Consider the following 27,816-nt stretch of genomic DNA (forward strand, 5'->3'; position numbering starts at 1 on the left):
CCGGTCACCTGGAACTACCAGGAGGAAACGAAGCCGCTCACAGGCATGCCCGAGCTCTTCTATACCGGGCGTCTCCCCCTGATAACCATGAAGGGTGCCGCGACCTAATAGGTTTAGCAGTGTATGCTGTCAATCTCGCGCCATACAGAACAGCCAGGAAGGAGCACCCAACACCACATAAATCCCTCAATAAGTTAGAAGAGAACGTCCTTAGGAGACTACAAACCAACACATACCCAACGCCAGCTAAGATATACCAGTGGTACCCTACACTATACTCTCCGCAGTGCCCACACTGTGGACAGGTAGCTAACCTATACCACATGGTGTGGGCATGCCAATTTAATCCCTTAGTTGGCCACATTCTAAACCCCTCAGAGGAGCAGTGGGGGGCTGTTCTGCTCAGCCATGATCCTGACCGTCAGCACTGGCTGGTGGAGAGGGCCAGCGTAGCAGCAATAGCCAGTGGAATACCGGACTAGGCGGCCCACCCACATGTTCTAAGAATATTCAGCAAATAAAGATGTTTTCAACCACTCTCTCTCCAACCAGCGTTTGTTGGACCTGGGTGTGGTCAACACCTATCGGGTACTCCGAGACGCCCATCTCCTCAATCAATAATGGCGCCTGTCACAAACACCACCTGGTCGCCGCATTCTTGACCGACTCCATATCCAGCAAAGCATAACCTTCGAGGAACGAGTACGAGCGCCAGAACCCTGCAAACGCGCCCTCAGGGTCCGACCCATTTCCCGCAACGTGTCACACTCTGGCCATAATGGACGTCGCCAGGCGCGTGCGGAAGCACTAGAGTTACATTGTGGTAGACAACAACACCTGTACTTCGTGGATATTGCCGGTCCCCACCGTGGGAGGTGGTTCACTGCGTCAGTGGCCCACAACACCAACACAGTGGCAGGACTCACGCTCCACGCCTACAGCACAACACATGCGAAGGAAATCGCGATTTCGTTCGTCTTCTCCCTCTCGCAAATGAGCACTACCAATCTCTGATTACATTCAAAGACATGACCACATAATGCAAAGACAGTAATCGCCGCTTTCCGGAACTCTGTAAGGGTCTCCGGAGCGCAGACGAACGGCTCCTTAAAATTTTTACAAAGGCAGTGCTGTTCCGGCTATTCAAGCACTTCAACTCAGAATTTGATGGTGGCTATAGCCTGTGTTGAGTGACGTTCTCGGACGTTTTCCAAATGGTCTTGGACTGCCCTTCCAATCCCCACCCATCCCAATCTTTCATCTGTCACTCTTCTAGGAAGACCTAAGGGGCGGCGCTACTCCGCTGCCATGACCTGCAGTCCTTATGGACCTTGTTTGTCAGGGTGCGAGCGGCATTAGACACCATTGGGGCTCCGAAATACGAGCTCCATTTAGATTTGTGAGGACCTGGGCCCAAACACCTGCTTGTACATAGTCATTAAATGTTTACCCCCCCCCCCCCCCTCCAAGAAAAGAGAGCAAGGACACTTAAATCAATTTGCTAGCGATGCGACAGCATTCTGTTTACGCAAAGATGTTGGCACCTCCGCCGTAAGTGACTAGTGAGGCTTGTCCAATCCAGGTTGTTCTTCCTGTACGCCGCCTGCCACCTTCCCTCAGACGAACCTAATCTGGTGGCGTCTCTGCTGGTCTGGTAACATCGCTTCCGGTCTTCTGACGACACTTCCCTCCAGACAGAGGAATTTCTCCACCCCGGTGACGACACTGATGACGTCACTCCACGCCAGCCAATGGTGATTTTTCTGGACAATGCCAGACGGTCGCCGCACGTATTTTGCTCCTCTGTGGCTTCATGCAATCACATAGCTTCATATCTTCTTTGTGGCACTCGTAAGGAAAGTTCAATGCCGAAGCGTGCTCCGTATTATTTTGGCCGCACCAGCACTGCATATGTATTTAAAACGGCACGGGCCGAATTCTGAGACCTGACCCTATTGAAAAATTCGATATCGCGGCAAACCGGATTTTACCGGAACATATCGGTTTCATACCGGTCCGGTATCGCTCTCATACCGGCGAGACCCGTTCGGTTTGATGGTTACACCGGTTCATACCGGTCCGGTATCGATCCCAAACCGGACAGACCGCTCCGGTACGGAGCTCATACCGGACAGTCAATTCCCGGTTCGAAGCTCAAACCGGACAGACCAGTCCGGCACGGAGCTCAAACCGGACAGACCAGTCCGGTACGGAGCTCAAAGCGGACAAATCAGCCTGTATTCAGAGCGATATGTGCTGCGTGGTTTCGGTGCTTGGTCTGCAGATTGACTGTTGTACGACAGCAGATATTTTTTAGGGGGAGGGGGGGGGGAGGGGTCAGCGTGCGCACAAGTGCAATAATCAACACATGTACGGTTTTGTTGAAAGGGCTAAGCGTGAGTGCGCAGTGGCAAAACATGCAGTTTGTGCATGAAAGACGGGGGCTGCATGAAGGTGAATTGCGGGAAACCGCCATATTCGCTTCCCGTGCAGCACCCTGACAAAGCCTGGGCGGCTGTGTGCTGGCAAACGGCTAGTATATATCCGTCAGCAGCCTTCGTAAATCCTGCGCAGGTTACACTGGGCTTCACAGTGCAGAAACATCATTCGCCATTAGTTGCCGGGCAACACCCATCGACAGTCCCACGTACATTAGTTGTACACGGGAAGAGTTGACATTCTGGCATTTAGTCTGCCTGTATATCCTACATCAGAGGTAAAAGGGTTAAGCGTGCCCAAATAGCAAGACCTTGCACGTTTCACTCTGACGAAGAGCTTCTCTTTGAACGTCGTAATAACAAAAGAACCCGCTTCTGAGATTTGTTGGCGCTTCTTTTGCGTTTATCGCATTGCATTTTTTTCTGGTGTGCTACGGTCGCCGCGGAGAAAGCTGCCAGCATAAGGTTTCTTGCTTGTTTCAATGCACTTCAATTACGCCAGCACATGTGGCTCGCAACAAAAAACCTGCTCAACCCTGGTTTTTCTGTCTGCCTTTGTTCCTTCCCCGAGGACTCCTCTGTGTCTGTCCTGTCCCTCCCAGCCCCCTTCCCCGAAATGGCGCGGGCGCGCTCAGTCTACAACCCACTACCGAACATTTTAAGCCGCCCTCCCGACCACACTCCCTGCGGCGCTTCCATGAAGTGGAGAGGGGGCTCCGATTCTACTTGTTCACTGTGTCCGGTCGCTGCGCGGTGACGTTATGCAGAAGTGCCCTCCCGCCTTTCCTGCGTTCGTTTGCAACAGGTTTTTCTTCTCTCCTGCGGTTGGGTTGAGTGTGAAGCGATGAAGGTAGCTGCGAAAACACGCTGGCACTCGCTAGTCCTCGTTGAATTTGTGTTATACAGTTTTTTGTGCCTTTCCTCGTGTTGCTTGATCAATCAACGATCGAAGATGACATCGCCTTCCATGCGTACGTCCAGTGCAAGTATGGTGGAACCCTATCGTCCTTGTCTCAGTGCTGAATGACTTCGCTCCGAAAGACGTGAGTGGTGAACAGTAACATTTACTTACATTTGAGCTGTGGAGGCCTCGGCCGTGAAGGCGGATTTTATGACCTCGGCGTCGTGCTGCTAGGACGTAAGTACGCATTTCAAATCCCTCTGTTCTCTAAGTACTGCCTCCGTCTCGGTTATATGCTCGGCGTCAACAGAAACGTTGTAACTGTTCTCTATCTTTTTAACTAGCAATTTGTAGATTGCCCAGCGTAAAGGGACGAAATACTGCAAAATTTTCTTTCAGTTACATACCGAAATTGCTTGCCCTTCAAGGTAACCTGACTAATATTAGTTTTATGGTTTGTATTCTTTCTTTACAAAGGCATATGGTACATACGTGCCACATGCGCACATACGTGCGAGAGCCATCAGCGATAAGCGTCTTGAGGGGGAGCGGCTCAAGGCCTTGAAAAACATCACGCATCGCATCGATGCTGCGGAATGTGCCGTAAATAAAGGAGGATGACCACGCAAGTATTGGAATCGTCCGAGCAACCTGTTTACACACCAACAATGTTACGACCCAGATTTGCAAAACATTATTGATTCAAATACGAAAGGCGTGAGGTGCATTCACGATACTGAGCTTTGCCAATGCTCAGGGCCAGGCGTCATGAGACGCCTGGTTTGTCTGTGGCTTGTCTGGGCCCACGAGGGCCCGCAGTTCATAGCCCCGTTTGTGTTACTGGGGTATGCATTTGTGATTATTGCATACAGCTCCACCTCGGGAATCGAATTTTTATTCCTTCGGCAAAGTGGGCAGCAGTTATGGTGGCCCCCAAAGATTAGCGTTTCTGCAAGGACGCAGCCCGCAGCCTTTGGACGACTCCACAACTGGAAAGGAGCGTGACAGGGCAAGCTTGCCGTCGGTACCTGAAGTCGGAAGCCTCTACAGTGGGCAGAAAGCCAATGAAGCCTGAACAACTACAAGCCACTGGCTGTAAGTTGCATTTAACAGTGCTTCATGCATTATGTTGCTTGTCAGTGCCCATTTAAATGATCAGCTGGGGGCATTATGTACTAGCAATCACATTTTCTTTTCTGCAGGCGCTTTTGACTACTTCATTGGCGTCGCAGATCGTCGCAACAAGTTAAATTATTACCTCAGTGAGCTGGTTCAAGACATGCGAGAAAAATAAACATTGTTTGGATTTTTTGATGCATTATAATACTCACCAAGCTACCAATACTTGGTGAAAGCTGGGAGCAATTAACACAATTGCACATCGACTGCAATGAAAGTCGCTGATAATCGCAGATTACCCGTTTCTGAGGCTGTGTATATTGCAGCATTTGGCATGTACACTTATGGCACTTGTTGGAGAATTGCTCCAGTCTTTGTGCAGATTTAGTACAAGTGGGATATATTTGAAACATTTTATTCCTGCCTTTGGCCTGTGATACAGGGCCCTCCTATATAATACTGGGCTAGCCTGTACAATAAAGGACTGTCCTGTTTTATACAGGATACTCCGGTATTCCGGTATCGCAAATCCTGTACAATAACCCGGTATGCGGTTACGGTTTAAAATTCATACCGGTTTTTTCAGTAGGGCAGGGGTCATTCTAAAGGTCAAACGTGCCAAGTGGCCGCCGCTACGCGAAAGGCCTTTCTTGGAAGTAGTGTCGCTTTCGGAATAAAATCTCAAGAGCGTGAAAGGGGCGAACAACGAGGGGACCAGACTTTAGAGACGCCACCACCGCGGACTTGAAATCTTATTAGGGGCTCGATTCATGATGGCCACCGATTCTGTCTAGTGATGACGCTACGAATCTGCGTTATTACTTCCGCTTAACCCCACACAAAGGCTTCACATTAAAATGTGCACTTACTCCGGAGCACTCATCGTCAGCGCGTTGAGTGATGCTCCTTGGGCCGGGACAAGAACGACCTTGTTGCTGCTGCCCTTGCTGACGCGGCCGCCCTCCGACACCGCAACCGCTTCGTTTTCTTCTTCTTCTAGACGACGCCAAGTTCTCTTTTACCTCAGCGAACATGGCACATACGCATGCGGGTGAAATGGCCAAGGTATGGCGGTGAAAGCCGAGGAAGACCATATAGTATTGGCGCAGGGATAAAAAGGCATGAAGCGGCGAAGCAAAATAGTGGAATGACTGGTACTACTACTCCTTTTCTTTCTCCTTGTTCTCTTTCTTCATTTTCTTCTTTCACTCTTTTTCTTCTCCAACTTTGCTTTTGTTAATGACGAAGATGAGAACGAAGTTATGTTGGTGGTGACGTGGATCTATTCTTTTTTTACATTCTTATGACAGCCGTTCTTCTCTATGCACGATAAGAAGGGAACTGATAGAGAAGAACTGCAGTATCGGAATTATGTGTTTCAAATAAAGCGAAATTCCCCCGATAACCGATACACGTCTAGAATCTGCACGATGCATTGATAGGCGCAGGTTATGGTTTATTTCGTCTTTAAACTGCGCATGCGGGCTCATACAGTGTCCATTCCCTGCTCTGGCGTTCGTGGAAAGATAGTCGTGATCCATGGGTTCTTTCTTTTTGCAAATTCTTTCCTTGGTACTTTCCCGTCTGCTCCTGCTCTATCTTCGCATTGCAGTGGCCAATCAGCACAACGCACAATGGTTTTACTTTATGAATTGTCGATTGTACATCTAGAAAATTTAGACGATCTTTTTTACAGAAAATGTATTTGCACATGCATTCTCTGTTTTAATTTGTAGTTCTTTTGTTAGATTCCGATTACTACCACCCACTCGAATGCTGAATAATTCGTCGCTTTTGCCAGGCTTAGCTTTATTGACTGAACGCTACGCACCCAAGCCGACGTGGAGAAACGAATGGGTGCTCCCCCACCAGGTTCTTCGCGGACGTGGGCGCAAGCCGTCATCCGGGGATTCCAGGTGAGTAGCAAGGGCAGGGCAGCCCCTCCTCATCCCCCCCCCCCCCCCGCCTTCCAAACCGCCGACAAAAACGGCCGAGCAATCCCAAATTTCCGCCCTCAAAGTGGAAATCGCTAACCTACAGAAGCGTCTTGCCCTGGCTGAGGCGCGCCATAATTTTCCTGCCCAGAGGTTGGTTGGTTGGAGTTGGCCTGCCCAGAGGCCCACTCTCCCCGCGGTGGAGGAGATGAATAGCGACACACCGGCGAACGTGCAGACTGCAACCGCGCAGTCTGTGCTTGAGGCGAGGGTTAGCGCACTGGAGGCCGAGATGAACTCCGCATTCTGCGCCTTCAAAATGCAAATCGCAGCCACCTTCAAGGTGTCTCTAGAAAAAAATTCCGACCATTATAGCCGCACACATTACGAACCAAACTATAACTACCAGGCGCTCCGGCACACTCAAGAGTATAAGGAGCCCCAATATTAAGGCTGGTAGACCAAAAGTCGCACATGAGGAACAGGAACCCGCCCTCAACCTTCCCAGCGTGATGCAACCTGCTGTCATTGGGGCATCCGGCTCAGAGGCGGGCCCCTTCCTAGGAAGCATAAATTCGCCTCATAATCATGGCAGACATTCATAAACCGCTATGGTACTCACGCAGCAATTCGGCCTCTGTCCAAATTTTGCAGTGGAACGCAGAGGTTTCAAGGCCCGTACTAAGCGGGCCGACCTACGGCTTTTCCTAACAACGTTCCCCAATCCTCCTGCTGTAGTGATCCTCCAAGAGCCGGGGGACGCCGCCACCCTCACAAATTACTCAGTGTATCAGCACGATGCGCAGAGCTGCCTCTGCGTGCATAAAAATTATACGGCCTCCGCGGTGGACCCGGATTACAACGCGATTTTCTCGTATGTCATGGTGACGGTCCTTCCGCTACGCAAACTGTAACCCACATTACACGTACTCAATGTTTACAGCTCTCCTAAACTTCCAAACGTCACATTTGCAGACTCATTGAGTCGGGCGTTAAAGGTGGCGAACAGCGACCCCCTCATAATCGTTGGGGACTTTAATGCCCCCAGCCCCTTATGGGGATACATACGTGAAGAAAAACAAGGACGCAAGCTGGCAGAACTTGCGTCAACGTTGGGCCTCACTCTTCACACGGACCCTGTACAACCAACTCGCATCGGGAACTCCGTGGCACGCGACACGTGCCCAGATCTCACCTTTAACAAAAATATTAGATATGCAGAATGGCACAACACCGAGGAAACCCTGGGTAGCGACTACTGCATTCTTATGGCCACAATCCGCACCAAACCCATTACAAGACCTCACACTAAAGCAACCCTTCTTGACTGGACCAAATTCAGATCCAACTACACTAACCCTACCCCTATAGCGGATCAAGGTTACACTACCTGGTCACAACACCTCATCTGCCAACTCAAAGATACCGAGCAGCACGTTCAGCTCTCAGAGGTGAACCCGGCAGTGGACAACCACCTCCTTACCTCTGGGAGGCCCGGCACAGCCTCGTCCGCCGGTGGCGCTGGTAGAAGCATAATCTGCAACTCAAAATCCGCATCACGGAACTCTCCCAACAAGCGGCAGAGTATGAGGCCCAACTCGCCGACTCGAACTGGGTAGATCGATGCAACACCGCTGCTCGACAAATGTCGAACCGGAGCACGTGACGCGTATTCCGCGCCCTCATTGATCCGACCCAAACCCGCATCCAAACACAAAAACATCTTCAACGAGCAATTCACACCTTCAACGGAGACACAGCCAAACTGGCTGACGCGCTCCGAGACAAATATCTGTACACAGACCAGGATTCGCGTGGTCCGGCGTACTCTTATGCGGGTTCTGAGAACGCAGAGCTGGATCGAACGTTCCAGCTTCACGACCTCAAAGCGGCCCTGGCCAAAATGAAACGAGGGGCATCCCCGGGAAGGGACAAGGTAACGGTGAAACTTCTCGCTAACCTACCCGAACAGGCCTACGAGCGGCTGCTCGAATACTTCAATGCCATCTGGACGAGAGGTACGCCTCTCCCAGTGGATTGGAAGACGGCTCTCGTCACATTCATACCAAAACCAGGCAAACCTCTCAACACCGACAACCTATGGCCCATATCTCTCACTTCTTGTGTGGGGAAGTTGATGGAGACCATGGTCCGTGACAGATTGTCCACCTACCTAGAAACGCACAACGCCTTTGCAGACACCATGTACTGGTTCCGCCCACACCGGTCCGCACAAGATGTGCTGCTGCAACTTCATAGAGAGATTCTTGATCCCGTCGAGCACCCTAGCGACGACAAGGTGGTCCTCGCATTGGACTTGCGGGGTGCTTTCGACAATGTGACTCATGATATTCTCTCCATCCTGTCCCAAGTGAACTGTGGGTACAACACATTCCAATATGTTAAGCAATTACTCAGACACACACACACACATGGTTCGGTTGCAGAAATCGAGGCCAACCTGCAGCAAGCGGTGGCTATTGTGGACGATTATGCACACCGCTGCGGCCTTGAGTGCTCCCCGAGCAAATCGGAATTCGTGCACATACGTCCCAATCCAAGGTGCACAACCAAAACTGCCCTCTCCCTGCTTAGTGGCCCGATACCTGACCATGATGAAATCAGAGTACTGGGACTCTACATACAAAGGAACCGCAAGATTGACACCACGCTGAAGAAACTCCGCAAGGTGGGGGATCAGGTGGGCCGTATGGTCTGCCGGGTATCAAACAAACGAGGGGGGTTGCGATGCAAAGACGCCCTGCGGCTGGCCAATGCATTCGTAACCAGTCGAATCCTGTATTCGGCACCGTACCTCCACCTGCGCAAATGCGATGAGAACGCTTTCGAAGTGATTCTCCGAAAAATCTATAAGAGAGCTCTCGACCTCCCAATTGCAACATCCAACCAACGTCTCCTCGGCCTGGGGATGACGAACACCTTTGGGGAGCTGCGCGAGGCTCATCTCAGCAATAAATACTTGCGGTTAAGCAAAACACGTGCGGGTAGCCGCCTACTGACCCGCCTCCACATCAATTACGCAACCCAAGAGGAGAAGCGGGTATCCATGCCCGAGGCCTGGCGCTTCGCACTAAAGGATCGCCGCCTCCCCAATAACATGACAAAAGATGCCCATGATGGCGGCCGCCTCGCGCGTGTGGCGGCCATTTCCGAGCAGTATGGCGCTCGACCAGGGGTATTTTACCCGGACGCGGCATGACACCATGAGGGTTGCTACACGGCTGCCGTTGTCCACCAAAACAACCCAGTTCAGGGCCTCACCTTCCGTGCCCCCAACATTACATTCGCGGAGGAAGTTGCTATCACACTTGCAGCCGCAGATCCAACGTCCCGAGTCATTATCACCGACTCAAAGGGAGCTTGCCACAATTTTGAACAAGGTCAAATTCCAGATCGTGCCTTCCAAATTTTGCACAGATGTGAGTACCGGGATTTCCCAACCCGGCGCGCCATCATCTGGGCCCCAGCACGTGCGGCGATAGAGGGAAATAAGGTAGCGGACGCTACCGCCCGCGCGCTTAACCGCCGGGCATCGCCTCTCTCGACGCCTGATCCGCCTACTGATTTTAATCCGGCTATTACTTTTCGGGAGATCTCTCTCCTGTATAAACCGCTCAAGGCCGATACCCAGCCCCCTGTCTTGGCCTCAAGAAGGCAGAGGAGCGTTGGCTTGTTCGCCTCTACACCAGCGCGGTACTGTGCCCGGCAGTGCTTAAACATTTCAATTCGGCCTTTTCGGGCCAGTGTCCACACTGTGGGGAAGTGTTTGCGGACACGTATCACATGGTGTGGGCATACTCGGCCAATCTTGCCACCCCACCCGAGGGGACTGGGAGGCTGCCCTGCTCGGCTGCTCAACTCTCCAGGACCAACGAGCCATGGTGACAAGAGCCCGAGCCGCCGCAGAGGCAACAGGGGTCCCGGACTAGGGATCCCTCCTAGTGATTGTGAGGGCCGGGCCCTTCAGGCACGGTCCAAGCAATACCTCTCTTGTACATAGCATAAATAAATGGCGTCGTTTATGGCGTCGTAGTAAACGTCTTCAACGCTCCTTTCGCTCCCAACCCCACAATGCCCAGCTTTCCTCCCGGATCATTGCTCTGCGGGCCGAGATCGTCGCCCACGGCGCCTCACTCGAGCACTCTCGCTGGAGTGCCCTTTGCGACCGTCTTGACTCTGCTTTGCATTCGCGATCCACATGGTCTCTCTTCAAATCCCTCCTTGACACTAATCCTGCCCTTGCTCCCACTCAAGCTAAAGCCCTCACTCAGAGGACTCCCTCCGATGTTTTTGAACAGCTCGCCTCTCTCTACCTCCCGACACCTGGCACCCTCCTACCCGGTGTACTCGGGCGGACCTAATCCCGATTTGGACCACCCCTTCACTCTCCGAGAGCTCGAATCGGCTCTGGCTGCTAATACTACCCGCTCGGCTCCCGGTGAGGGTGCCATTACATACACCACACTTCGCAACCTTCCTGACGGCGCCAAAGAATTCCTCCTTCAAACATACAATGAGGCCTGGGACAGCGGCTGCTTGCCGAGCTCCTGGACCTCCTCCCTCATTTTTATGATTCTAAAGCTAGGCAAACCTCCCTCTCTCTCTAACCTCCGCCCAATCTCCTTGACATCGTGTGTTCGTAAGACCCTTGAGCGAAGAATGGCCCTGAGTCGCCTCTCTATTTTTCTCGAGGCGAGGGAGTTCTTCCCTCATTCTCTCATCGGCTTCCGACGCCGCGTCTGTGCACAGGACATGTTACTGATTCTCCAGCACACCTTTCTGTCACCTACCCCCAGTCAAATTCACGCGCTTGTCACCGTCGATGTTCGCAAGGCGTTCGACGGTGTTTGCCACGACCACATCCTTTCCCAACTCGCCTCCCTAGACTGTGGTTCCTGCATGTACTCTTATATCCGCTAATTCCTCTCTAAACGTGTTGCTCGCTTTCGAGTAGACACCCATCTGTCCGACCCCTCCCCCCCCCCCCACTTCACCTGTAGCACTCCTCAAGGTGCTGTTCTCTCTCCTACCCTTTTCAGTCTTACTATGGCCCCTCTCGCCTCCGAGCTAGCTGAAATTCCCGACCTGCATCATATATTTTACGCCGATGACATCACTCTGTGGTGTTCGTCGGGCTCTCCCGGTCACGTAAAGGACACCCTGCAACGTGGCCTAGATCTCATTGACTCCTTTCTCACCACCGCTAGCCTCTCTCCTGCTCCCGAAAAATCCGAGCCTCTCCTTCTCAACCATTCCTCATACCAGCGCTCACACAACCACTTCGTCTCTCTCCACCTTTCTGGCTCTCCCATTCCTGTCGCCACGCAGTGCAAAGTTCTTGGCTTTCCTTTGCATGCGGCCAAGAACGTGCAAGCCCTCCACCACGCTGTCACATTCTGCCACTCCGTTACTTACCTACTGCGGCGCGTGGTCACTCGGCGCTCAGGTCTCCACGAGGCTCATGCGTGCCGAGTTGCCCACGCGCTGGCCCTCAACAAGGTCTTGTACTTTGCACCCTACATTTCCTTCAATCAGACTCAACTTAACACTCTCGAGACTGCCCTTGTGGGCCTCTACAAGGCAGCTCTCAACCTCCCTATCACTATCTCTACCGCTAAGATCTTTGCCACAGGCCTCTTTCATCCTCTCCGTTCTCTTCTCTCTCTCCATCGTGACTCGCAGCTTGCCCGCTTTTAACTTACCCGCCAAGGTCAGTGGTTACTGACTCAAGCGGGTATCTCGCCCATTCACATCGCCCCTTTTACCTCTCCTATTCCAACCCCGGCTCCCAATCTTCGTATCTTCTCCCTCCCGACCAACATGTCCACCGTCCTGCACGCCAGCCGTCGTCATGCGGCCGCGCTGCCCCATTCCCCTCTCTTTGATACCCCGGGTGTAGCCTACACGGATTCCTCCTTCGTGGCTCCTCGACGTTCCTGCGGCTACGCCCTGTACCATCCCCACCTCCCCGCTCCTGAAACCCACACCAGAGAGCCGTATCTACACCCTCCGGATGCACTGTCCCTCGAGGTCCTTGCCGTTGCACATGCCCTTCAGTCATTTGCTCTCCTTCCCTCTCCAAGAGTTTACAGTCTATTCAGACTCACAAGCCGCTATACACCACATACAGAAACGCACCCTAACCCCTTCTCTCCAACAGGAGGTAGAACGAGCGGTCTCCGCATTGCAGCCTTCCATGGTTTTCCTACGCTGGGTCCCTGGGCATTCAGGGATTGACGGCAATGAGCTGGCCCATCAACTCGCCCGCGACACACTTTTCCGGGCACCGTTGATCCCCTGGCCCAAGCCCTCGAAGGACGGTGGGAGACTCACACTTTGCCGCACCATAAAAGAGGTCTACCTCGAGCTCCGTCTAGATAAACGCCTTTACCCTCTTCCTCATCAATCACTCACGGTGCCGGAGGCTCGCCTTCTTCGGCACAACCAAATGAATGCAGTTATCAACCCGTCGCGCCTCTTTCTCTATCGCTATCGATCAGACCCTTCCTGTTGGTGCATCTCCGCGGGCTCGAGCTGAGTTTGCCTGAAAGCCCTAAGCCACTGGTCGGAGGCTAGCGGTGGAGTATAGGATCCTATCTGCGTGATTGAAACCAGCGCAGGCTGGACAACCGGAGGCTGCATTGCAGTCAGAAGCTTTTTGAATACATCCCCTTCCATTGCAATTGCTGTATCGATGAGCGTCTTGTTTATCTTAGCCTCGGTCTGTTCGTCGCTAAGGATAAAGAAAAATGCGGACCAGTAATTCGTGTACCCTCCGGCCTCTTTAATCGTGACGTGGTGTTGGAATATGAGAGGTATGAGCGAACCGGGATCAATGGTAAAGCGCCACTTCAACATGGACGGCATACGCACTACCCTCACTTGAAACAAGAGGGAAACGTGCCACTTGAACGCCAACGTCAGCAGTACGTCGAGGGCTCTGGTGTCTCCTGGCTCTTGTTCACCTGGCCAGGACAGCCGGCATTGATTGAAGAACTTCCAGAATATGGCCACGTTAGAGCCGTACTGCGACTGCTCGCCCATGCAAGGGGAGTACATGGTGAGTGGTTTGCGTCCGGCGCTGATAATCCGCGAGTCATCGGCCAACATGGCGTGGAAAGGTCGGAACCAGGATTTGCTCACGTCGTCCATGGCCGAGTTGGAATGCTCGAGGTAGCGCTCGGGGGGAGACCAGGCGGAGCAAACGTAAGCGCTGAAGTTTCGGCATGGGTCGAGACTGTGGTTCAGCTTGGAGGTAAGCAGCCAGGCGTGCCCGAAACAGTTTTTCGTTTTGCAGATCTGCTTTGGAGGCTCTGGCTCATTGGATCCCGTCAGCGTGATCACAGCGGCAACGATCACGACTGTCACTGCCGCCACGAACAAAGCCGCAATGACGATATCCCGCTTCCTAAACGGTACTCCAGCGGCCGTGAACACGACGCCAAGAGTAGGTGGTCCCTGCGAGGGGAAACACAGCTAATCACATCCAGTGAAAATCCTTGCCGTTAAGTGCGCTATCGTAGCGTGATGTCTTCCCCCCACATACCCAACAATTCTGGACAAAAGCGTGTTTCAGCGGGAAACCGTTTATAAACGCAAGTTTTTCATAGAATATCTGCAGATGACCCAATGGCGGTCTTTTTTTTTCTTCTAACATTTTTGCTATTGTCAAAAGCATTCCAAATTTGTTTTCTATTGCAGTCTTGACTGTTCGATGCGATCGATGAAAGCGCTTTAAAACAAAAAGATTTTGCTACATATGAGAAGAATGTTGCATTACCTTCAATGTTTCCATAAAAGGTTCTTACAATTTTCTAATTTTCAAAATTTTTCTCCTAGAATTTCGGACATAGTCCAAGAATGCCAGATAAGACGTCTAGATTGTGAGAATGCCTCTACATAACCCGTGAATCTGCGCTTTTTGAAATACAAACGGCGCCCTCGTAAGTTTTGACATGGTTGAAAACAAACCATTTTACAGACTGCCCCTATGCAACGCGCTTTTCAAGTGTTAGCACAGATCCCGGAACACGCGGGCATAACAAACGTCTCGCGAAACCGAGGACGTTCATGCGCTGTGAACTGAAACTTGACTTCTGCGAACGCGGGCTTTTTATACAGGAATAAACCGGAAAATCAGCCAAAACACTTCCAAAAAACAGCACCCCGTACACCATGAGGCTAGTAGACAAGCACGAGCCAAAGCCTTACATAATAAATACGGACAGTGCGCTGGAGCAATTTATGTGTATGCGGCAGAATAGAAACATACGAATGCCTTTGCAGTTGTGGCTGTGAAAGAGAATGTGACCACATCGTCTCGATCAAAACGAAATCTTCTGAAACGGCAGAAGAGGCAGCTATAGCCCTCGCCCTAGCGTATACCCAAGAGAGTACCATTCTCAACACCTCCAAAATAATTGTCAGTATATTAGCAAAAGGGCGAATTTCATGCTCCTCCTTCAGAATCCTTAACGCCACCAAATTATTCCGAACTGATATGGGTCCCAGCCCATTCGTGGAGTCCGGGAAACGAGGCAGCCCGGGAAACGAGGCAGCCCACAATAAAGCCCGAGATTTTGGTCTACCGGGCAGTGGATGAGTCTGCTTCCTGAATTTCACGAAGGACTCCACATATCATGATCTCACCAGTCATTTTAAACTAGTGAAAACACCCCCCCCCCCCCCCCCGCACACCTCCGGACAAAAGCCTGACTAAAGAACAAGAGATTACGTGTCGTCTTCTACAGACGAGATCGATTCGCATCTCATCACTCCTCACGCACATTTATCCGTACTGTAAATACTGTAAATACTGTAAAACCCGAACTGTAAATACTGCGGCCAGCTAGGCAGCTGGGATCACCTCTTGTTGGATTTTAAAACAGGGCCATCTACGAGTGATCTAGTTACCGCTCCTTCTCTCGAGCTGTGGTGCTAGCCCTGACCCCAGAACGCAAGTTCTGGCGGTGCAGTGGGTTGACAAGTCGCCGAGGGCTATGTACTCTCGACCACTTAACGCGACCTCCTACCAAACTCTTTTCGCTGAATAAAATGTTTTACAGTCAAAAGCCAAAATAACCAAAACACACAAAAAAATAGAAAAGAAATGAAACCTATACCAGTTGGCGCACCCCACGAAACATAGTTTCGGAGACTTTGTCCCATAGGGGCAGCGGCGCCAAGATTGGCTCTGGCTGATGCGACGGGGATGGAGGAAAAAAAAAGGCATATTAGAAGTTTGGGCTGGTTGGTGCAGATTAATAATGGTGAAAAAGAGCGCAGACCGGGAGAGACACAAAGGGAGGAGTACACCACACGCTCTTATACATAACGAAGAGCCCACAAGTATCTGCAAGAAATTAACTGTATCAAGGCAAGACAGGCTATAGTTGGCTCAGGTTGTCTTCCTCTCTCTTTAGCGTCTCGTCCAGTCATCCACTTTTATGAGGTAAAATAAACGGCTGTACATGCCGTATCTTAGTGGAATTCGGCTCATAGCGTCATGGCAGTTGCATGTGCAAAGCGCCGTTAACTGCGGTACCTACGGTTTTAACGCACGTGCATGATTCATCCGGTCTAGGTGAGCAGCGGGTAGCTGCGATGCAAACTGTTGTCTTCCATACCGCAAGAAAGATGTGCGGAGTGCGAATGTTCCTGACCGCTTGTAACTTGCCTAGAAAGCGTCGTGTATCGATTGTGTCTGTCATGAATATTTCAGCTTGAGTTTCAGTTTTATTCCTTAAAGGCCCCCTTTTCAGGGGGTGTTACATACGGGGTGGGAATACACTTGAATATGTGCAAAATGGGGATACACGCGCTTGAAAAACAGATGGCGAAGCGATGACGACGATTTCATAGGGAAGGCCGTTCCAGTCTGAAGCTGTTCAAGAAAGGAGCGAAGCAGAAAAAGTAGTAGTGTGCGATAGTGGGCGTGCAACTTGCAATGGGTGACTGGTGCGGTGAGATATGCGTGCTGCGGCTGTGATGTATGGTGCTTGATTCAGAGAAGAATTAAAAAACTTGTGAAAAAGAGCGAGGCTAGCGATGCGGCGACGAAATGAAAGGAGTGGCAATACGGATTTCTTTTCAAAGTTGAAACACTGGTGTCGTACGAGTATGAGGAATGATTGAACCGGACAGCACAATTTTGAACAGATTCCAATGCAGTGATTAGATATGCTTGATGCGAGTTCCAGGTGGCAGATGCATATTCTAATTTCGGTCTTGCCAATGATTTGTACACGAGCAGCTTTATTTCAGGTGGGGCAAGACGTAGGTGACGCTTAAGGAAGCCCAGTGTTTTATTTGATGCTGAAATGATGTTTCTAATATGAGTTCGCCATGAGAGATCAGGAGAGACGGTGATTCTTAGATATTTGTACGATTCTGTTTGCTCAATCGGTGTATTAGAAACAGAGTAATAAAAGCGATAAGGGTTACGATGACGAGAAAAAGACATGAGTTTGCATTAAGTAGGATTAAGGGACCTCAACCAATTATTGCACCAGTTTAATACATTGTTAAGATCTGCCTGAAGGGTGTGTTGATCATCGCGATTGTTAATGATACGGTAAATGACACAATCATCGGCGAACATTCTAATTGTGCAAGAAACATGCATGGGCAAGTCGTTAATATATATTAGGAATAGAAGGGGACCAAGGACAGATCCTTGTGGGACACCGGATGTTTCTGGGATGGACTTAGACAGGTGGCCGTTAACATAGACTGACAGCGAGCGATTAGTTAGAAATTCTTCAATCCATTTTAAAATATTAGCGTGTACCTAAGGTTGAGCTGCGAAAGTTTTAGTAGTAGTTGGTGGTGAGGGACCTTGTCAAAAGCTTTCGTAAAATCTAGAAAAATGGCATCAGTCTGCATGTTAAGGTCGAGATTAGCATGTAAGTCATGAAGGAAGAGGGCTAGTTGGGTTTCGCATGAGAGGCCCTTGCGGAATCCGTGTTGTGAAGGATGGAAAAATTCGTTTGCGTCAAGGAAATTGATGATTTGTGAGTATATGTCGTGCTGCATTATTTTACACGGTACGCTAGTTAAGGAAATGGGGCGGTAATTCGAAGCTGAGTCTCTGTTACCCGATTTGTGGACTAGAACGACCTTGCCCTGTTTCCAGTCAGCTAGAATGATTCTTGAAGACAGTGACTGTAAAAAAAGGAGACATAAATAGGCTGCACAAATAGCGTTCACATTTTTCAAAAGTTTTGACTTGGTTAGGTCCGTACCAGCTGCAGGCGAAAGTTTCATATTATGAATTATGGATGAGATGCCTTCTTCGCTGAAGGTGATAGCCGGCATGAAGGATTCCAAGTTAAAGGATGATAAGTGTGGAGGCGCGTCAAATTCGGTGGTGAAGACAGATGCGAATGCATAGTTAAAAACATCTGCACAGTCGTAATCAGCAACAGGCTCATGCAAGTCATTAGTTAACACAATATGGGAACGGTGCGTAGGATTTAAGACCTGCCAAAATTGCTTTGGGTTGCTTATTAGTAGGTTTGGTAAGTCGTGGTGATAAAATGAGTGCTTGGCATTACGAGCGGAATTTAAGTTTAATTTTTCGATTTCGTAATATTTTTCTCATGCGGCAGGCGTGTCGATGCATTTGTCGGAGCGAAAAAATCGTTTCTTTTTGTTTTCTAGGCGTTCTAAGGGCCTAGTAAACAAGGGTTTATTGTGGTTAGTGTGAAAAGTAATCATCGGGACAAACGTATCAGTGAGATTGTTTCATTTGTTCTTGAAGATTGACCAGTTTTCATGAATTGAGCGATTGTGAAATGCGGATTCATATTCGGAAAAAAAGGTGTTAAGACCTGCAGTTATTGCGTTATAGTTGCCTTTATCGTATAGACGTACTGTTTTTTCAGATGTCGGTTTTTTAGTAGAGTGAAGTGAAAAGAGAGCATGTATGACTTTGGGGTCCCTGATTTCCGGAAGAAAACTGATATATGTTAGTTTTTGGGGGATATTGGCTAATATCAGGTCGAGTGTGTTTGCTGATTCTTGTGTCACACGGGTTGGCTGCGACACTAACTCGGTAAGGTTAAAATTTAGACACATTTCGATAAAATTCTTTGCCTATGCATGGCATGTTATTTCAGAGCTATTTAAGTTCTGCCAGTCAATGTTAGGGTAGTTAAAATCACCAAAAAGAAGGATGTAAGCATTTGAATATGTGGAAAGAAGTTTATGAATTGTATTATTGAGATGACGTGGGATGTAAGGATTAGAATGCGGAGGTCTGTAGCAAACGCCGAGCAGTACTGTTACGGGGGGGAGTGCGACAAATGAGCCATAATGACTCGAAGTCAGAAGTGACGTCAACAACAGAGCATGATATATCCCTATGAACTGCAGCAAGGACACCCCCCCCCCCCCCCCCCCCCCCCCCCGCGAATCTTTCCGATCATTTCTATATACATTGAAATCAGGCAAATCAGTTAGGGCTTCACCATCTGTTACATCACTTTTTAGCCAAGTTTCTGTTAATATGAGTATGTTGCTCCTGGATGACGAGTTGACGTTTGATACGAGTTCACGTTTAGGAAGGAAGCTTCGGATGTTAATGGATGTTATGGAAAACGAAAGAACATTGCGGGGCGTGGTAGGTCGACGTTTTGTTGATGGTTGGTGACTAGGCAACTGCTATGTGACTTCTTTAACAGTATCAGACGATGCGTCGAAAGTGTAGCGTTTTGATCCGATATGCAATGTTTTGAAGCGTAAAGAGTACTTGTCAGAGTGCTTTGGCAAATGTTAGCAATTGCTTCCGCGCGTGTTGAACGGGGCGGGAAAAGTCTTCACAAAATACTGTAACTGGTGTTTTTAAATTTCCGGCCATTTGATAGAAGAGCGCTTTTGATTTTGTACGACAAGAATTTTACTATTACAGGACGAGTTCGATCGGCTGAGTGATTACCAAGACGATGTGCTCTTTCTATGGGGAACCTGCGCTGAAGTTTGCCGTGTCGATTGCAGCGCCGTAACACGCAGCATAGCGAGAGGCGCAAGCAGTTTTTGGTGCACTCGTAGTGCTATTCCACGCCACCTTCCCGAGCTTATTGGCGTGAGCTTCTGCGCTCTGTCGAAGCCACACGTGGTGCGTGTCAGTTATCTGGGTTTTGTCTACAGAAGCGAGGCAAATAGTGCTATCAACCAAACGCGGGCTTCTAATCGTTGAGAATGTGCCCGGCGTTTGTAGCGGCCCAAGCGACTGACGAAAGCAGTTTTTAGTCGAATAGTGAAATAACTGCAGTGCCACCTGGGCAGCGCAGGCTCCCCATGTCGGTAGGTTCCACCCGTATACCTTGATTATTTTGACAGATAGCAAAAACTAGTTTTTCGGACTCAGCCCATGGTTCACTGCTATTGTCGGGGATGCCATAAAAAATAAGATTATTCCTGCGAGATCTATTTTCTGCGTCGTCTAGGTGTGCTTCCAGTTCGTGTATCTTATTATTCATGGCTATTGCGTTTGCTTGCATTACATCCATATCTGTTCTTAAGAGATTAAGTGTTTGATAGTGTGTTTCTAGTTCAGCCATTCGTTTGTTTAGGTCAGTAATGGTTTCATCCGTCTTGCTTAGCTGGATTTTCAATCCCTGTATCTCGGCAATCAGTCGTGTCTGGCTGGCGGTTAATTTCTCTAATGCAGCCAGTGCAGCAGCCGTGTCTTCGGGACCAGGGTTAGTTTCGACGTCGCCTGATAACATTAACAAAGAATGAATTACACGAGCGCACACAACAACAATGGAAACACAGCACTGGGGGCTCGGGAACTGCACTAGCATACAGTTACTTGATTTTTTAGCGAAGAGGACATACGGTTTACTGACCTGCATCGCGAAAGTGAGTGGTTTAGGTGCCTGCGCCGTAGTGCAGTCACCGAGCTCACAGATTCGCGTCGGCGGATGATGCCCTTTTAAACATGGTGATGCTGTCGATGATGATGCGGTAACCCATGATCTGGTGAGTTCCAGAAGTCGCTCAAGCGGCAGATACAGCGGTGGAGTGCGGCTGACGGGTGTCTGGTGGTAGTAGCCGTATCCATATCCGTTGCGTGGCAGTACGCTTGGCGATGACGCCGCCATAGGTAGGCACGCCAGCGACGGCAGCAGCAGTCTGGCAAACAGAAGGATGGTTATCTGCATCGCAAAAGTGAGTGGTTTAGGTGCCTGCGCCGTATTGCAGTCACCGAGCCCACCTGTCGAGCAGATGGTGCTTTCTGTGAACGTGGGGATCTGCAAGAATGCAGCAACGCAACAAATTGTCGCACCTCGATGTCCGTTACCGTGACCGCGGGGGTGAGCCTTTGTTCAGGGATACAGGCATCTTGCTTCGACACCGATACCAGGGCACAAGAGAAAGCAGAAGCGTTCCATGTCGCAGAGAAGGTGGCGTGGATCGGTCATTCGTCCATCGCCTTTTATCCCCGACACCTTGGTCTCATGATAGCATTCAACCACTCGTTCCAGACGCAATGACGAGGTTTTTCCCCTTTGTTCATTCGTGCGCAGAGCCAGTGGTTTTGTACTCAGTTTATCTCCTTCTTTTTGACTGTGTGCGCTTTTTTTTTCTAGTTTATGCATGTGTAAGAAGTCCTTGCTCGCAGAGATAAACCTTCGTATTGCCACACTGTTGGTCATTTACTGGCGCCGCCACGCCGTCGGACTAGGTGTGTTGGCATCCGCCTGTCTTCGTCATCTTCTCCTGCTCGAGCGTCGGTTCGCTGAGCTGTGCCTGCACTGATAGTGCTTGTGTGCCCTTCCTTCAACCCTCCACCGGCTCTTGGTGTCAATACGATATTTGGGGTTGGTTCAATTGCCTCCCTGTACAGGAATGTCAGTCGTGCTGGAGTTCGAAGATGAATACGCATAAACTTGCCAAACTTTCGGGTCTGCAACATTAAAAAGTGGCCGTGATCCTTACCTTAACTACTGATTAGTGCAGTGCATTTCCCGTTTTGACGCTGCAGAACAACGTAATTGTCGACCTTTACATGCCTGTCGACGAACACGGTAACCACTGATTTCGAACCATGTTGGGAAGAGGAGCCTTGGCGTACGGGTGTGCGAATAGTCTTTTTACCAAACCGAATTGAATACGAATACTGTAGGTTTGCTATCGAATGGAATACTAGTTTAGCTAAAAACCAAATCGAATACGAATCGAACAGTGAGAGAACCGAATCGAATACGCATCGGATATTTTATTGCGAAATCAATACTGCTTGCACTTTTCTGCCATCGATGGTCGGGGCGCCTCCTTACACAGCGGCGCGTCACGTGACCGTGTGACGTCACGACAGACCGAGAGACGGGGCCCCAGCTCGCGCCATCGATGGCGGAGGTACAGCTTTACACGCCAGCTGCGCCGCTGCCGAGACTATAATGAAGCAGTCCTCTGATAAATGGCTGGCTGAAGTTCGCGAGGCAAATAAAGGGGGGCCAAGAAAATTCTGGAACCATATAAGCTAGTTGGGAAAAACAAATCAAAGAACGCAGGAACAGATTATAGATGCTGAGGGAAAATATTTAGAGGGAGACGATGCTGTGAACTACATTACGTCATTTATAGCTGCGTCTTTAGCATCGACAATGGGGTAATCTCCACAAGTGAGGCGGCAGCACAGGACAGCACAACAGAGAACAGCTTACAACTGACTAGTCTTAACTAGGAAAAGGCGGAAGCGAATATTCCTAGAACCACAACCGTAGGGATAGACGAAATTCCAATTAAGCTGATTAATGAACTTGGCCCAAGAAGCAAGGAAGCGCTGATAAAAGCTTTGGAGACAGTCATAACAAATCAGAAAATTCCGCACAGCTGGAGACAGAGTAAAATGAAATTGATTTATAAAGGGAAAGGAGATAAGATGAACACAAAATCCTTCCGTCCGATTACGATAACATCTGTTATGTACAGGCTGGCAATGCAGGCGGTGAAATTAAAAATGCAGGCATGGGTAGAAGGTAATCGGATACTCGGAGAACTTCAGAATGGGTTCAGAAGGGGTTGGCGTTTAGATGATAGCCTGTTCGTGCTTACCCAATGCATAGAAATAGCTAAGGCGGAAAACAGACCTCTGTTTTTAGCCGTTCTGGACATAAGCGGTGCATACGATAACGTGAACAGGGAACTCCTGTGGGGCATATTGAAAGATTTAGGTATCGGTCATGAGGTAATTGAATTTCTACAGGAAATCTACCGAGATAATGAAGTTGAAATTACATGGGAAGGGAAAAAAAGTACCACAACTGGGGGGGGGGGGGGGTGCACAAATGATTAAGCCAAGGTTGTCCTCTATCACCGCTGCTGTTCATGCTCTACGTGGTAAATATGGAAAGAAGGCTAGAAGAAAGTAATCTAGGTTATAATCTGTCGTACAGATTAGGCGGAAATGTAGTTGAGCACTCACTCCCGGGTTTAATGTACGCGGACGATATTGTACTGTTAGCAGATAGCCAGGAAGATTTACAAACTTTGGTTAATTGCTGTGGAGACGAAGGAGATGCTCTAGGATTCAGTTTTAGCGCAACTAAATCAGGTGTGATGATTTTTAACGATACAACTTATCAGGTGCTTAAAATACAAGGCCACGAAATACCCAAAGTGGCCGAATACAAATACCTCGGGATATGGCTAAACGAAGGGCAGCTATACACGGAAAAGCATGAACAGGCTCTTAGGGCAAAAGGACGAAGAGACGCCGGGATAATGAAACATAGGGCATTATGGGGGTACAACAAATATGAAGTACTAAAAGGTATTTGGAAAGGAATAATGGTGCCGGGACTTACTTTCGGTAATGCGGTTCTGTGCTTAAGGGCAGAAGTTCACTCGAGAGTAGACGTAAATCAGAGAGCTGTTGGAAGATTAGCACTAGGCGCCCACGGAAAAAACCACAAACGAGGCAGTACAAGGGGATATGGGCTGGGCATCGTTCGAAGCACGGGAAGCTAAGAGTAAGATACTATATGAAGAACGCCTGAGGAAATTGGACAATAACAGGTGGGCAGCTAAGGTATTTAAATATTATACAGAAAGAGCGCTGACTCACAGTGGCGGAAAAGAACTGGTTTGGTTTGGTTTATAGGGTTTAACGTCCCAAAGCGACTAAGGCTATAGAAAACTAACCAGTAAGTATGCCGGTCATGAGGACGGAGAAAGAAAGAGCATTAAACGACAGGTTAAAATTGCGGAAGTTAAAAATTGGATGAATTCAATGAAAAACAAACATAGTGTAAAACTATATCGATACTGGAAAAGGCAGATCAGGAAAGAATTTTTCTATGATAACTCAAGAGGCAGTGCCCTACTTTTTGAAGCTAGGTCAGGGTGTCTTAGAACGCGCAGCTACAAAAAGAAATTTAACGAAGAAGATGACACATGTGCAGTGTGTGGTAGATCTGTGGAAACAATTGAACACCTCATACTAAAATGTGATGGTATCCATCCGGATGTCGATGCAGGCACAGTCACTCTTCCTGAGGCCGTAGGGCTTAAAGATAACAATGGTCATGTAAATAGATCTGCAGTGGAAGTTAGCAAAAAGCGATTGGAGGATTGGTGGCTGAAAAGCAGAAATGTGGCATAAGGTTAGAATTGTAGGAAACCGTAGGTAAAGATGATGGCGAATCTTAATGAGAATTGCCAACACAGTAAACAAAAAAAATAGTAAAGAAAGAAAAGCTGAGCATGGTGGCAATTGCCACCGCCCCGTTTCAAAGAGGGCGCTCCTATCCATACTTCCATCCATCCATAAAACGGGGGGGGGGGGGGGGGGGGGCTGCAGCTGCGCTCCTCTCAGTGCGCTATGTCGGATGATGTGTACAAGGCGAGGCTAGAATGATCTTCTGCGGCCAAGCGACGGCGCCGCGCCGAAGAAACAGACGAAGAACGGGAAGAACGGCTAGCTAAACAACGTGCGTATGAAGCAGCCTGGCGAGCACGCCGGTCAACATCGCTTGATGCGGGTGCATCTAAAAGAGCAGGGTCATGTTTAATGAGTGGTGTTAACGGTAGCGAAACTATGGAGATAGCCAATTTGGAGACAAGTTTCATGCACGCTCTTAATGCCGAAGATACTTCAATGGGTGAAGAATCTATTAATAGTATGGAACGACACAATTTCATCATACCAGTTGTATAAACAGAGCTCCAGCTCGTGCCGTCGGCGCAGAGCGGTGGTAGACACGGTGGATGCGGGCTGAAGAAACGGAAGAAGTTCCTTTCGCAATTTCCGGGCTTAACCAAGCTGAGCCTCTGCCAATTTTTTACGAGTGTTCGCTAATTTTGAGAATATTCAATGACCGATCGTGAGAAACAGCGAAGCGCTGTTTTCTCAGTTACAGCTGTATCCGTTAAAAGACGCAACATTCATCTCCAATTTTGGGTTGCAACACAAAGTCAGTGTATTAACTTCATCACTGTCATGTTATGCACATAGGAAAAGTACCTTTTGCTGTCAATAACGGAAGATAAAGAGACAGCCGAGAGCTACGTGGCCTCCGAAGTCAAGCTTGAAGGCCAGGTTTGCTGAGCTTGCCTGGGCCTTGATTCGTCGTCCAATCTCTGAGGCCATGTGTGAGGGTTATGAACGCCGCTGCGCGAATGGCCCGCACCGCGGCGCTGAACGTTCCATCCTGCGCACACCGATTTTGGCAGCATGATACGCGTGGTGTACGGCCCCTGTTTTAAGCATGAAATGATTTTAGCTCCCGTTGTCGGCAGTGTGGTGACGTCACGCCGATACCGAGAGCCAATACCTGGGCATTGAATTCCACACATCCGGGAGCTGAAACGAGAGCATCCGGGCACCGTACGAGATTTAACGACACTCTCTGAGAGAGAGGGCCGCTTAGAGCAAGAGGGGAGCTCCAGGGCGAGAAGGGCTTTATGCGGAAAAACTGCTTCCGCGCCGTCCCCAAGGATGACGCAGCGGTCCCACAATCACGCATGTAAAAGACTGGCCGCTGGGCCTTCAGCTCATGACGTTTCCCCCTTTGACAGGCAGATCTATACACGCTAGCGGAGTATTCGAACGCGCTGCATACACATTCTTGTCTGGCCTGCGTCTCGTCGTGTCCGCGTACGCTTCTGCGTCGTCCTGCATTTCAATACCGCCACCGTCACAGCTGCTTAAGCCGAGCAATGGAGCCTGACAGAAACCGGATACAGCTGACGAGGCAGGGCGGAAGAGATTCCCCAGACACTCACAGGAAATTATTGCCAACACATGGACCAATGCACAGTATGTGTGGTGTGGTGTGTTGAACACTAGACCCATTCCAAGATTTTGACTAGTACCATCTACAACCAATGTGTTATGCCCGTAAACATTTCATACTTACTCTACTTTCGGTTACGGGAGACGCAGAGAGCTTTTGGTATAGTCGTGGAAGAAAAATACGACTGCTCTTATTCGAATTTCACGAAAATTATTTTTAAAAAATATTCGAAAACTCCAGGACATATTCGATTCATTTTTAATATTTCTGGACATGGACTAGTTCATTTGTTCGAATAATCGAATACAAGGATATCGATTCGGTATTCGCAATTTCCGAAGATTCGCACACACCTAGTATTGAGTCTGGCTAAATACCCGTTAATATGCTCTAGACTGAGAATGGTGTCCAGGATCGAGATCTTAACTACCACGGAAAACTCCTCCAGAAGAAGCAGCACAGCATGCATGATTCAGCAAATAATCGAAAAAGAAGTGACAGAAAAATACGGCGTGCTCCATAGTCAAACAGCTGTTCTAAAATCCTGCAACGTTTACTAAACACTAAGTTTCGTACGTTGGCAGGGAAAAATGAGAGCCACCCCTATTAGAAAAGCTTACTGGACCATGATGAATATAGGACATCATCTGCGAATAATTACAAAGGATGAGCTCCCAAGCAGCAATGTAAGGGCAGCAACTAAGCGGAACCAGAGAGCAATGCTTGCCAAATTTCATAACTGGCGGGTGTTTCGCTGCCGTCACGGTCAGGACCGACGCGCCAAACGTATACCATCGTGCCCGCTACAAACTCTTCTTAGTTTGTTGTCGGTTTTTGATGTAGTTTTGTTAACGTTCCGGTAGACCCGGAGGGTGAGCAGATTTGTCACGTATCGCTGTTACAACAACGCAACGAGAACTGGAAACTGACATAAGTCGCAAGCGATTGCAGCTGTCGTACCTGTTTTCGTGCAGTGAACGGATCTTCAAGAATGTACTGTTCGGAGATGGAGCCCGAATGCTCTGTGCACACGACTAGAACGTAACGCAAACAACGCATGCATGCACTAAACAATCTAGTGTGGCACGATAGCCTTCAGGCATTTACCTTAGAGTGCCGCTCTCCGTGGCGTTCATTGCTGAAGGTCTTAAGGCCTTGAATGAAGGACGACATAGACCGTTGGCGGTGAGACCCCAACTCCTCCTTGGTGGATGACCTTAAAGAAGACAGCGACGGTGGGCGCTGAGATCCCTGGTCATCTGTCGTCAACGACCTCAGTGAAGATAGCGACAGTCGACGTTGCGGTCTGGAATCCATCCGCATCGATGGCCTATGATTCTAGGCAGGGTTCGGCTGCGTTGATGTGGGCACCGTAAGGCTACCGTCTGAAGCACTGCGCTTGCTAGAAAGAGTTGTCTGGCCACCCCCTGGCAAACTAGCATCGGATCCCGACCGCCGAGTCTCACTCCCAGTGCTGTATCTGCGCCTGCCTGGCGGGCGCCTGTCCTCAGGATGCGTCGTAGACGTCGGTTATCCTCTCGGTAAACTAGCAACAGAGCCCGACCGCCTAGCCTTACACTGGGTGCTGGATCTACGTATTCTTGGCGGGTATTTGCCCTCAGGATGTGGCGATGACATCGGCTGTTCCTTCGGCTGTTCCATGCGAGGCACAGCGGGCTGTGCCTCGCATGGAACAGGATTAGCGGAGTCGTCCGGCAGGGTTGCGATATTGTCGGGCTGTACGTCTCTGAGGCTCGGGGTCTCGCGCTCGGTTCCAGAGGGTTTGTTCGTACGAGCATCCGCAAAATCGGAGGCAGTAGCGGCGGCGGTGTCTGGTTGCATGTGCCCTTGAGCAGTGACTGCAGGTACTTGCTGGGCGGGCTTGATCACACACCGGCGAAGCGCTTTACGCTTAGCAGAGGAATCCCAGCCGCATGAGGACCCGCTGCTGTTGGACCCCGTGGAACTACTCCGGGAGCCGCGCCTCTCTTTGTTCTTGCTATTGTCTTCGTTAACGGCAGGGATCATGACTCAGGCGTTCGCAATGATGATGACGATGTCCTCAGGCTGAATGGCACATACCTACGGCGGGGGATTGGCCAGGGTGCACAGCGGATACAAACTCACTCATGTACAGGGAATGAAGGACAGCCCTA

General features: G+C 49.6%; 1 pseudogene; it reads right to left on the reverse strand.

Annotated features, from left to right (window-relative positions):
• Window positions 1-12,902: 12,902 nt before the first annotated feature.
• On the reverse strand, window positions 12,903-27,298 carry LOC149363293 (uncharacterized; annotated as a pseudogene).
• Window positions 27,299-27,816: the final 518 nt, after the last annotated feature.

The sequence above is a fragment of the Amblyomma mixtum genome, chromosome 2 (genome assembly GCF_055824585.1).
Source record: "Amblyomma mixtum isolate Tamu chromosome 2, ASM5582458v1, whole genome shotgun sequence".
Lineage (NCBI taxonomy): Eukaryota > Metazoa > Arthropoda > Arachnida > Ixodida > Ixodidae > Amblyomma > Amblyomma mixtum.